The sequence below is a fragment of the Hyperoodon ampullatus genome, assembly GCF_949752795.1.
Source record: "Hyperoodon ampullatus genome assembly, chromosome: 19".
Taxonomy (NCBI): Eukaryota; Metazoa; Chordata; class Mammalia; order Artiodactyla; family Ziphiidae; genus Hyperoodon; species Hyperoodon ampullatus.
The window spans coordinates 21,440,078-21,451,710 of NC_136932.1; positions in this window are offsets into that span (position 1 = coordinate 21,440,078).

The window sequence follows — 11,633 nt, forward strand, 5'->3', positions numbered from 1 at the left end:
CGGGGAGGGGAGCGCAGCCGCTGGTCCGCCGGTGGGGGGTTGGGGGGGGTGCTGCGGGGAAGGCGGGGGACCCGGGACGTCCAAGTGTGTAAGTTTGCCGTGCTCTGGTAATGTCAGAATTCGGTGCCGTCTTCGCGCGAATCTTTGCGCGCGCACGCGCGTGTGTGTGTGTGTGTGTGTGTGTGTGTGTGTGTGTGTGTGTAGACTAGGATCTCTCCCCACCCCCAAGCATTTCTGTTCGTTGTTTTCTCCGCGGTCCCGGGGACTTAGTCGGAGTTTGCCATATTCGAAAAGCTGTCGCTCCTGACTTAAATCATAGCCCAGTTTCCGCGCCTGGAGCCGGCCTCCGCCGAAAGCGCTTAGAAATTGTCTTGCGAAGCAAAAGTTTTAGTGACTCAACGCCCGCCGTTCCTCGGTAATAATCCATATAAATAGATTTAACATGCTCTGGTTCGCCGGGGCTGGCGCGGCTGGTCGGGATTCGGCTGCGCTCCTGCAAAGGGAATCAATGAAAACCACAGCGAGGTCCCCGCTCAGGCTGGCGGCCGCGGCGACGCCGCAGCCCCGCGCTCGCGGGAGCTGTCCCGCGCGCCTCACCGACCTTGAACTCTGACAAGTCCTTCTTCAGCCGCCCCCTCCCCAGCCCCCCACCCCGCCGACCCTCCTCCGTGACAGGGCGACTGCTCGGAGGTTCTGCTTTTCACTTCTGGTCGAATCAGGACGTCAGCAGAGTTACCCCTGGAAAGGGTTTGCATACTGCTCTGGCTTTGAGAAGTCGAACTTTGCGAATGTGGCTGTCCTGGGCCGCGAGGCTGAGGCCGGTCCCTTGGTTTGAAGAGGCCAAACCAACGGGCACCACTGCAGACAAAACACTCCACTTTGGTGGAGTCGTGCTGCTTGCCTGCTTTCGCCCTTTTTTTTTTTTTTTTTTTTTTTTACAAAACACCTGGAGCAGTGAAGCGCCTGTCGTCCTGACTTTAGTTGGGTCCTTTCTGACTTGCAGACGTTCGGGAGTTCTGGGGAGGGGGCTGGGGGTGTCTCTGATGTATTTCAAGTGTGATTTGAGCACAACCTTTGTGTTTACACGAACTGCTTAGAGCTTGGTTGGCTCTCTGTTCTGGGAGAGAAGAAAAATCTTAGTCGCCTGCGGGTTACATGTCTCCAGAATCACAAATAAACGCACAACTGTGGAAAATTCAGTTTTAAATATTTCCCCCACCCTTTTCTGGCTCTCGCCAATGTTCGCCTCCGAATTAAATTTTTGTTAGTGTCCATCGGCCCGCATCATATCAAAGACTTATTTCTAATTTGCAAATTGCGGACACTATTGCAAGATTTCAAAGAATGTTTTCCTTGAAGAATTTTTTAAAATCTCGTTTTAAAAGAACGTCTTTCTGAAGAAGTCAGCATTTGTTACAGGAAATGGAACTCTTCAGAAGGTAGTCAGCTACAAACCTGTTAAACAATATTTACTTTTTAAACGAATGTAACTCACAAGTGGATGTCTTTAGTACCCTGTAGCTTGTTTACCCGTTTGAGAGACATCATACAATAGCCTTGTATTCATGGCTCCGTGAATACGCTCGGAAAGTATAAGAACAACTTCGTCCTTTCTTAGGAGAAAAAAATCCCGGTTAGTATGGACTGACTTCTGTATCCTAGGGAGGGGACAGTTGTTAGTATAACTGTGCCTTCGCAGACACCTGACCCAAGAGGGGTCTCAGAGGCCAGAACTTCGGGCAGAAGTTTTAACCAGGCCATCTGTATTTAGTCGCATTTTATTGTAATTCCCATGTTTACTGGCATAAAGGCAGTGAAGACGACTGTGACTTTAAGATATTTTGGAAGATTTCACTAAATATTTGTCAAGATAAATACGTACACATAATATATTCTTAGTACAATTACGTAATAGGAGATAAGTAATATATCGCATTTTAAATCATAAGTTACCGGGGTGTATCCCTTTTCTGTTCGTTTGATGCCAGCATTTTTGTATCTTTTTGAAAACCTGTGGTAAACAATCAGTTGACTTTAAAAACGGACTGCAATTTTTAGCTATATCCAGAGGGGGCGCCAAAAGCCCAGAAACTGTCTGACACAGAAACTGCGGAAAACTTAGATGGTGGTGGAGAGGGGGTGGTGTGTTCCATTCAGTCAGGACTGCGTGTTGCTGCTGAGATTTATCTCGGCAGAAATTCCTACTCTATATCCCCTCCCGTGCGGATCCACCTCTGGGCATCCCAGTTAGGGGAACTGGGAGGTGTGTGTCTATAGGGCACGGGGCAAAAAAAAAAAAAAAAAAAAAGCGTTCGAGATGCCTGACGTTTCTGTTCTGCTCAGAACGGGGACACCGAGACCACAGTGACCCCGGGCTCCCAGGTGCCAAGCGTCGCCCTCTGCTCGGCGAGCCGAGACCAGGCCAATTCTGACCCGTGGGCACCGTCCATTAGCCAGTGGGGGCGATCCTGCCTTTCTGCAAGCGGTCGGGTGCCAACACTCCTCCACCTCTGTGCCGGGGCTCTTCTGCGTCGCCCTTGACCTCCCTAAACTGCCCAGGGAAGAACGCTCGCAGTCCCCGACCGGAGCACCTGAGTCAGAGAGAACCCGAGGGAAAGAAACCCGTGCCACAATGTTCCGCTTACAGATCGGGAAACTGAGGCTGTCGGCCCAGTTTCAGCCAGAGCGCTCTGCCTGGGAGCTAAACAGTCTAGTGGGGCTGAGGGAGGAAAAGGACGCAGATCAAGAAAAGGGGCAGGCGATGGACCGCACTCCACGGATCCCGAGTCGCGCGCTTGGGTCCCGCTCCGCAGCCAGCGCCGCGAGGTCTGCCGCCGGAAGCGGAGCCTTGGAGGTGCGAGCGGATCCCAAGGGGAACCTCGGGAAACCGAGGTCTGGGATACCCCCATCCCCCCACCGCTTCTCTCCTTCTCGGCGTCGGGGGCCGGCGCCGGGCTCAATTTCCCCAGCCCGGGCGGCCAATCTCCCTCTGCGTCTACACGGGAGCCCAGGCAGGAGCCCAGGGGGTGCTGGCGCTGAGCAAGTTTCCCTGGCTCGGGGGGGGGGGGGAGGGGGGGCTGGCGCAAACGCCGGGGGTCTGTTGGGGGGGTTCCGTCTCGGATGGGGGTGGACGGTGTGAGCGGATGGGGTTCCCTTTGCTTGGGGAATTAAGGACCACGACCTCCCTCTACAAAATTCCTTAGCAAAAGTGGGGACTGTGTCTAAATCCGTTTTCTGCCGGGAGGCAAGTCCTGGAAGAAATTGGTCGGGGTGAGAGCGGCAGCATCTCCCAAAGATCTCAGCCCCGGGCAACGTTTTCTACATAAGTGCTCAGGACGAGGGATGCCCCTTCTCTGTGCCAGTTCCCCTGGCCCGGTTCCCTTGAGGTCAAAGACCCCAGTCCCTGGCGGGACACTCAGGTCCCTGGCCCTCCCTCCGCTGCCAACCGCTCCTCGGTAATTAGCACTTTTCACTGGGCGTGGAGGCTGTTTGCCTGTCGCTCTTCGCGCCGGACACCAGTTCTCTTTGAAAAGGAGCGGCAGGTAAGCTTGTCCCAGGACAAGCGTTGGGCCGGACGGCAACAGCACGAGGGCAGAGGAAAGTCCCAGGTCGCTTCGTTAGATACGCAATAAATATCTGTTGACCGGCCAAATAAATGTGATCTTTGGACATCGCAGGCCTCCAGACCTCCCAGCAACACGTTCCATAAACGCACGTGACTGTATGTTTCTCCATGTAAATTTCTCCCCAAACGGGCGCCCTACTCTGGGAGATTAACCGACCAGTGTCACCCAAGACTATATAATTCCAGCGCCCCTAAAACTGCAGGCCGAGAGGGGCATTTCAGTTTTCTTCCCCTCTCTGTTTTCGAAGAGAAGAGAGGGTGAGGTGGACGGGAGGAGGTGTCGGGTGAAGGGGGCACGAACCGTCAGTGTGCTCCCTGGTGACCCGGCCGGGCAGGGGGCGCGGACCCGAGCCAAAGCAAGAGACTGGATGAGCTAGTCCAGGGCTGGCCGGCTATCCGAGGGGGAACGGAGGGGTGGGAGTGGGGAAGTCCCAGTCCCAGTCCCAAAGGGACTTGGCTTCCAAAGGGAGTGTGCTCTCTTTTTTTTAACCTTACTTTTTCGAAAATATCTGTTTTTAGTCCAGGTACAAGGGAGCCGCGCGTCATTCGGATTGCCTTCACGCATGCATCCCTAGAACGGCCTGCGGGAAATTTCCTGGGCCAAGTTTTTTGCTTTTTTTTTTTTTTTTTTTCGTCCCACCACAATTTTCCTCTTTTAAAAATCTCTCAGGCATTTTCAGCTGAAGGTGCTTTTGCCTTGATGTTTCAAAAATACAAATAAAATAAGCGCTCGACGCAGCGGTGCCCCGGTTGCCAAGAGCTCCACAGGGTCAGGGCGCTCACTTCAGCCCCCAGGAGTTTCCTCTGTAGATCAGATTCCCACCTGCCTCCCCTCGGGTCCCCTTTCGGTTCAGGGTGTGTTCGGTCCCAGGGAAGGAACCGACAGAAAAGAGCTGAGATTCTCAGGAGTTTTGTGCCGATTCCCCAAAGGGACGGCGGGTTCTAGAGCGAGGACTTAATCTCAGCCTGAGGGGACTCTAACAGCTGCTCCCTCTAAGATGTCCTCAAGGGTGGGCGATTATTTCGGATCTTTATGAATCTGGGAAATGTTTCCATCCAACTACGAAAAGGGAGAAATGCTATTATTGAACAATCACGCAGGTAACTGTCAGAATTAAAGACAAATTATCTTGTGTCTTTCTCGCAGTCCTTTTCTATCCCTGGGGCAGAGCGCATCTCCCTGTACGTTCTCAGGGCCAAGCCGGGCATCCTTCCTGCCGAGACTTGGGCCCCCGCTTCGGAGCGGCGTGAGCGAGGCTCCAGGGCAGAGAGCGCAGCTGGGTCGCCTGCCCTCCGGTCGGAGCTCAGGCGGCAGCGGTAGCGCGTTCTGCCCCGAGGGCCCCGGGAATGCCAAGGCCATGAGGTCAGCCCCCAACTTTCGAGTTTCCCCGGAGTGAAGTCTTAAGGCGGAGGGTTCTCAGAGCTGTGACGTCGTAAAAACTGTAGCGTGTAGGCGGACCAAGAGTCTGGTTAAACAGCCTTGGGGATTCTCCAAGTGGGGGCCACAGGGAACCTGGGGGACCCGCTGGGCTTCCTGCCTTGTCATTGTTTACTTTAAGTTAACTTCTTGGTCCGCGTCGCTTTCTGCAATCCTGCAGGAAAGACAGGCAGCATGACTACCTGATTCCCTCCCGGGGTTGCTTCAAGGGAGAAGCAAGGAGTGAGTGCCTCTGGTTCTCTCCCAGCTTCCAATAGGCAGATGAGGCATTTTGAGAAAGCAGGTTCTTTCTTTTCTTTTCCTTTTTCTTTTTTTCTCTCCGTGACATTTTTCTCCCAAGGCCCTTTCACTGATGTAAAAGGAGTAAGTAAACTCTTAAATGCCCCCCCCCGACCCGCCCTTTTTGACCAGCGTGAGATTTGCCCTGGCATAAATGAGAAGAACAGGGTTTTTGTTGTGTTGTTGCTGTCGTGGTTGTTTTTTGTATCCTCACCTTTACATCGTTAAGACCCAGAAAACTCTCACAGTGTCCACGTCTCCATCTTTAGGACAACACGTGTGTACTTGCAATAGGAAAGTGCAGATTGCTTCTGTCTCACTGAGTTCTCGGGCTGGAACCTGCTGCTCCCCGTTTCCTGGTGGGAGGAAACATGAGAGAAGGCCCAGCCAGCAGCCTGGACGAGGCAGGAGTGGTGGCAGAAACGACTTCCCTCCCCGGTGCCCCTAAAGCTCACAAAACTGCCAGCTTCTGTTGACAGACGAGGACTGTCCTTTTAGTCTCACCTGCCTTCATAACCATGCGCAACGCAGAGACAAATAGCAGTTCTCCGTATACTTTAAGGGTAGGGTCACTAGAGATTTGGACCTCAGGGCATTTATTATTCTTCAAAAGGGACAGGTAGTCTAAGACAGCCCTAAACGGAGGCACCTTTTCCTTAAATACTCCCTTTCTGGGAGCAGTGGCGATGTCTTACAGGCTGGGAGGTTGTCCTCAGAAAAGTGGTGTCTGATGGAAGGAGGGTTCTATCTCCAGTAGGAAAGGAAGGTAGGGTGGGTAGTCTTGGCTCACGTGCTCTGTCCTGGCTTTCACCCCCTGCCTCCAGGGTCTGCTCCCCCACCAGAGGCCTGGCCTGTGAAGGAGCCCCGAATCCAGCTGTTGTTTGAACCTCAACTGCCCTAAACGCATGAGGTATCCTGGGCAGCAAACCAGGTGCCTCCGGTGCTTGCAGATTTCCAAGATGTGGGTGACCCCAGACGGCTGTGCGGGAACGGGCTCCATAGGTCTGAGTGTTGTCTCCAGGACCCCAGATAGCGGAGTACAGCTCTGGGTGGAGGAAGTACAGCCTAGTGGGGACATCTTGTTCTCTTCATTCCCATACCCTTTCCTGTCATTCTTTCCCTGTCATCTCTGTCCCAGAGAGCCCAACCATAGTCATCCTCAGCTCCCACATAAATCAGTTCAGTGGACGCTGCTTGATGGGCCTGCTATGTGCCTGAACATCCAAAGGGGACAAGATTGGGTCCCTGCTGTTGTTGTCTCCTGTTCTGGTTTCCATCAGAATTCAGCCTCTGAATTCCACCCTTTCCCTGCTTTGTCCTCTGGCCTCACTATGTTCTGAGATCTGCTCTCTCTGCCTCTGCCATGATTTCCCCTCTTCCTGCCCTGAAAGAATGCATGGGTCACAGAGAGCTACTTCCCATCCTCGCTGCTCCATCAAAGTGCTGAGGGAGAAGTGGTCCTGAGCTCCGGGCTCAGTGTCCCATCCCTTTCCATCTCTTCCCTCTTGCCCCCAGAGCTCACCTCTCTCCTTCTGTCCCCGCTGATGCTGTTCTGCCCTGTGCCTCAGCCATCATTTTCCCCGCCCCGCCACCCCCCCTTTCTTGGTCCAAGCCCAGAAATGCCTTGTAGTGTGGGGTATATGCTTCACTCTCTCTTTGGAGGACATCTGCCAACCAGCACAGTGGTGATGACAGTTTCCAGATGATTTTCCAGGAGCAAAGAAATCTTCTGAGGGAGGAGAGGGTGGCATTGGCCAAACGCTGAGTGGGCTGAATGCTGTGGTTCCGGAGAGGCCCAGGAAGGTGGGGTTTTGTGAGGCTCCAAGATTTCTTTTTCCCCTTTCGATTCTGCCGAAAGCAAAAGTCACTAATTGCTTTTTAGTTTCCTGGCACGGGGGAGGCTCTCTTGATTCTGACTCTCCTCCAGGAGCTTAGATCTGAGGAAAGCGGGGTTTCAGAGTGATATCGGTGGAGGTGTTTGCCTCCAAGCTCACTTCCTCAGCTCAGCAAGGCCTGAGACCTGCTTTAGCCAAGTCTTGGGTTAGTATCAGCCAAGAGGACCGGACAGGTTCGGTAGAGGACAGCAAGAATGGTCACCGACCCCCTTCCTTTGTCCCCAGGCTTCGCCAGCCCACTTCTGCCAAGGGCACTTTGATTTTCAGTCAAACAAACCAGGAAGTGAGGGTGAGGCTGCTTTTGAGACTTAAGAATGGGTTCAGAGAAAAGACCAGGTTCTCTTTTGATTCTAAGAAATCCTTGGAATTTCCTTAGAAAGAATTATTGATTTGCCTTCATTTGCTCATTCCTGACAGTAGTCCTAATGCCTTAGGGCTTTTCCATTTTTTTTGGTTGTTTCTCAATGACTCATGTATTGAAGTGGCCCAGCCTTCCTGGATTTATGTACTGGCTCATCCCTCATCTTCAAGAGTTTCGTTTCTCATGGACTGGGGAGCCTTCCTTACAACCCTTGCTGGCAGCACACCTCTCCCTTTTCAGGGAAGGGTGTCTCTCTCAGATAAAAGCGGCCCTCGTCTACTGTTCTCTTGGGAAAGATGTGAGCCTTATTCAGACTATGGAGTAAATGACTATATACTTAGTATATTCTCGGTCTCAGAGGTAGCCAGATGTTAACAGGAGATAGACATCCGAGGTCTTCACAGATCTAACCCCTCTGTGAAGACTTGAGGTCTCCCCAGGAATGGATATTTGCTCTTATCTCTCTGTTTTTATAACATTTTGTTCATGCCTCTTTGTGTTGTCATTTGTCCTTTGTGCGGATATGCTCACCGTTAATCTGTGATCTCCTTGAGGACAAGTACAGAGTGTTATTCTCTTTGTATCCCCAGTCTATATGCCACAAAGACTCTGCCGAATAAAGATTCATTTAGAGAATGAATGACCAAAATTTAGCCACAGCAATGAATACCTAATGGTAGATTTCTGCTAGTCATGCAGTGAGACACCTTGGCTGGTTGGATGAGATATCTTTACGGCTCCTCTCCAAAATGTGTCCCGTAGACGGCTGCCTATGCCACTCACAAGGAAGTATGTCCTTGTTCTGGAATCCTCTTTTAAATTTCCTACCCTCTGACTTCTTCCTATAGGAAAGAGTGTTGGAGACATGCCTTTGGAGAATTTTTGGAGTGATGGATGTAAAGCTTTTAGATTACAATCTTTGTACATTTCTGGCCTGGATTTACAGGTTCTGAGAAAACAAACCACAAACTGAAATCATTATTAACATATCAGAACCTCTAAAACCCCCAGACCTTGCTACCCAAATATACAAGGATAATAAATATTTTTTTCTTCCTGGTTTTCTTGCTTGCTTTTCTAAGCATGAGGTACAGTCCTTTCATGGATGAGCCGCGCGCACTGTGTGGCTGCCTGTCGAATGAATGGTGGGCGGGGATAGTGGGGAAGGGGGGTGGTCCAGAGCAGAGTAGACAGTTATGACCTGGCTTTCCTCTGCAGCTTCCCTAAGAAAGGCATTTTCTTTCCGCTGCCAAGGGCGCTGCTGTTTGTTTGGAGAAGGAGGGCTGTGGGTATGGAATTAGGGGTGTCATGTGGGCTGCACATGTGGCTGGAGCTACCTGAAATCTGCAGGCTAATCAGTCCCAGGAGCCCCAGAAGCACAAACCCCTCCCCTACTCCTCTTTGGGGGCGGGGGGGATTTAAAGGGAAAGCGAGAATGAAAGTGTGTGTAACGTGGATGTTCTATGTCTAAGGACTTGGGGGACTCTTGTAGTAATGTTTGGACCTAACACCCTACATCCTCTCCAACCAAAGGCACTTGAAAAACAGAATCACCCATCTCCACCCCTGCCCCTCATTCCAAACGGTGCCTAACGTGGAGGAAGAAGAAAGAAGGGGAGAAGGAGAGGTAGAAGCAAGGAGAAACGGGAGGAGGAGAGAAACTGGAGCTTCGGGAACTGTTGCCCTGGCTTGAGGGTGGGGTGGGGCGGGGTGGGAGGAGTTAATTTCAACAGGTATTTATTTAGGTATTAGGTGTCAAAGCGTCACGGCTCTTGGCTCTTCCTGGGTGAAACTTGGTGCCATACGGGTGGGGTGATGCAGTGAGGGGGTCGAGGATGGGCATTCTCTTCCAGCCAGTGGGCGGCCACCCCGGGTAGGAAATGTGGGGTTCCCGGCTTGGGGAAGAGAAGCCTCCAGTCTTTTTAGAGCCTGTATTCTCCCTACTCAGTGCACTGTGTCCATTTCCATCCACACTGTGATTTCCGTCACTCCGTCCCATAAAACCAGCAACTACCCGGACACGGTTCCCTCCGAACGCCCATTCACACGCTGCGGAATCACTCGCTCCGGGGCAGGAATCCTGGGGGTTCACACTCTATCCCCTCTCTCTTTTTCTCCCATGCGCATGTATACATGCGCACACACGCGCACACGTGCACACGCGCACACATGCATCACTCTAAAGAATCGGCTCTTGTGCCTTCTCGCCTATTACTGAAAAATAATTTCACCGCTAATGAATACTCCTTGCGGCTGCTTCCTGCTTCTGCTTTTGAAGTGCCCTTACATCCACTCATCAGCTTTATTCCCTGGACATGTTTAGGACGCTGTGAGGGGAAGAAATTATTCTCCCTGCTTTTTCGTGTTCAGAAACAGAAGCCCTGAAAAGAGTGTGTGGCTTGCTCAAGGTCACGCAGTTAAGGGGAGAGGCAGGTCCCTGGATCCCGTATCGCCAGGGTCGCATCTGCCTCCCCTGGCGCGTCCCACACACGCAGAATGCCACACACTGCTGTTTCCACGGAACTCTGGCTCCCAGGCCCGCAGGCCTCCTCGTCCAAGCAGACCACTCCCCCACGTTCTCACTGTTTCCCCGGAGATCTCCTTGGGCTCTGGCTGTTTTCTGGGTCACACGGAGATACGGGGTGGGGGCTCTACCCTTTTGTGAAATGTGTCTCTGATCTTATCTCCTCCCTTCTCCCCTAATCAGGGTTTGGCCACCTTTGTCTCAGAGGAGCAGAGAACGAAGTGTGACTTGAACCATGCACATCTGACGTGTCTTTCCTCCTCTTCATTTCCTTTTCAGGAGAACCTCTCTGGGTTTGCAGAAGTGGTGCCTTGGTTGACTTTGTTTCACAGCCATCATTTCACTCTGACATGTGTTGGGGTTTCTTTCTTCTCTGGGTTGGGTGGCAGCTTTTTTACATCTTGATCCAGGCTTGTCCAGGTTTTCAAAATCATTTTATTCAACATAGCAGAAATGGGAGGTCACTGTCCCCCTAATCCTGGAGAAGTCCTCATCATTCTGGAAGGCAGGACCCTGTGTCATCACCCTGTCCCTTTTTGCTCCATTGGGTCATTTATTAATAAGAGGAAGTGTTTGCAGAGCCCTTACCATGTGCTTGGTAATCTGCTAAGGGCTTTACCTGGATATGTCACCTGTATCCCCCCAAGAAAACCTTTCATGGTATTTCTTCCTTTCCCCCATTTAATAGATGAGAAAGAAAAGGTTTAGAATGGTTAAGTCACTTGTCCAAACTTTTACAACTTTAAGGATAAAGGGCTAAAAACCCACACTAACAGCAACAGTGAAACAAGAAAACAGTAGCCACCAACGCTTGGATGCTTATTGTGCAAAAACTCAGAAGACCAGATGGGCTACAGCATTGTCATCTCTCTTCTCCAGTGGGGGGAAATTTTACCCATAGCCTTGTTTCTTTTTGGCCTTGCCTTATTTCCTTTGGACTCTGTGTTTTATGAAGCAACCCAGCTTTGTTTGGGAACCCAGAAATTCCCAAACAAGGGCTGTCAGTGGAAGAGAAGGGTTTGGGAGGGAAGAGGGGCCGCTGGGATTTCTGACTCTCAAATGGCTGTCTTGCGTTTTGCATAAGTCACGACTGATTCAGTAAACCTGGTGAGCTCACTTCCCATCGGTACTCGCTGTTTGCCTTATAGCCATTCTCCCCTCCTGCCCAGACCCTGGAGAAGCACAGTGTAAGAGAAGAGCGCGTTCTTTGGGGGAGGAATCAAGATTAGAATCCTCTGGTTCAAACTTGGTCTGTAGGAGAAGACATTCCATTTGTACAGCAAAGATTGATGTTTGAGACTTGATGGTGTACAGCACGTGGGGAGAGGGTTGTGATGCTGGTTTAAGGAAAGAGGAAGCTGATGCTCCAAAGAGGGGGGCGGGCAGATGCTGCGGAGACTTGGAGCTCAGATTCCCTGATGATGTCCTTTCCACCATTCTCTAGTGTTTTCTCTATGGAGGAGCCAGATTAGAATTCAACTGGGCTCAGTCTTCATTTCTGGCAATCATTC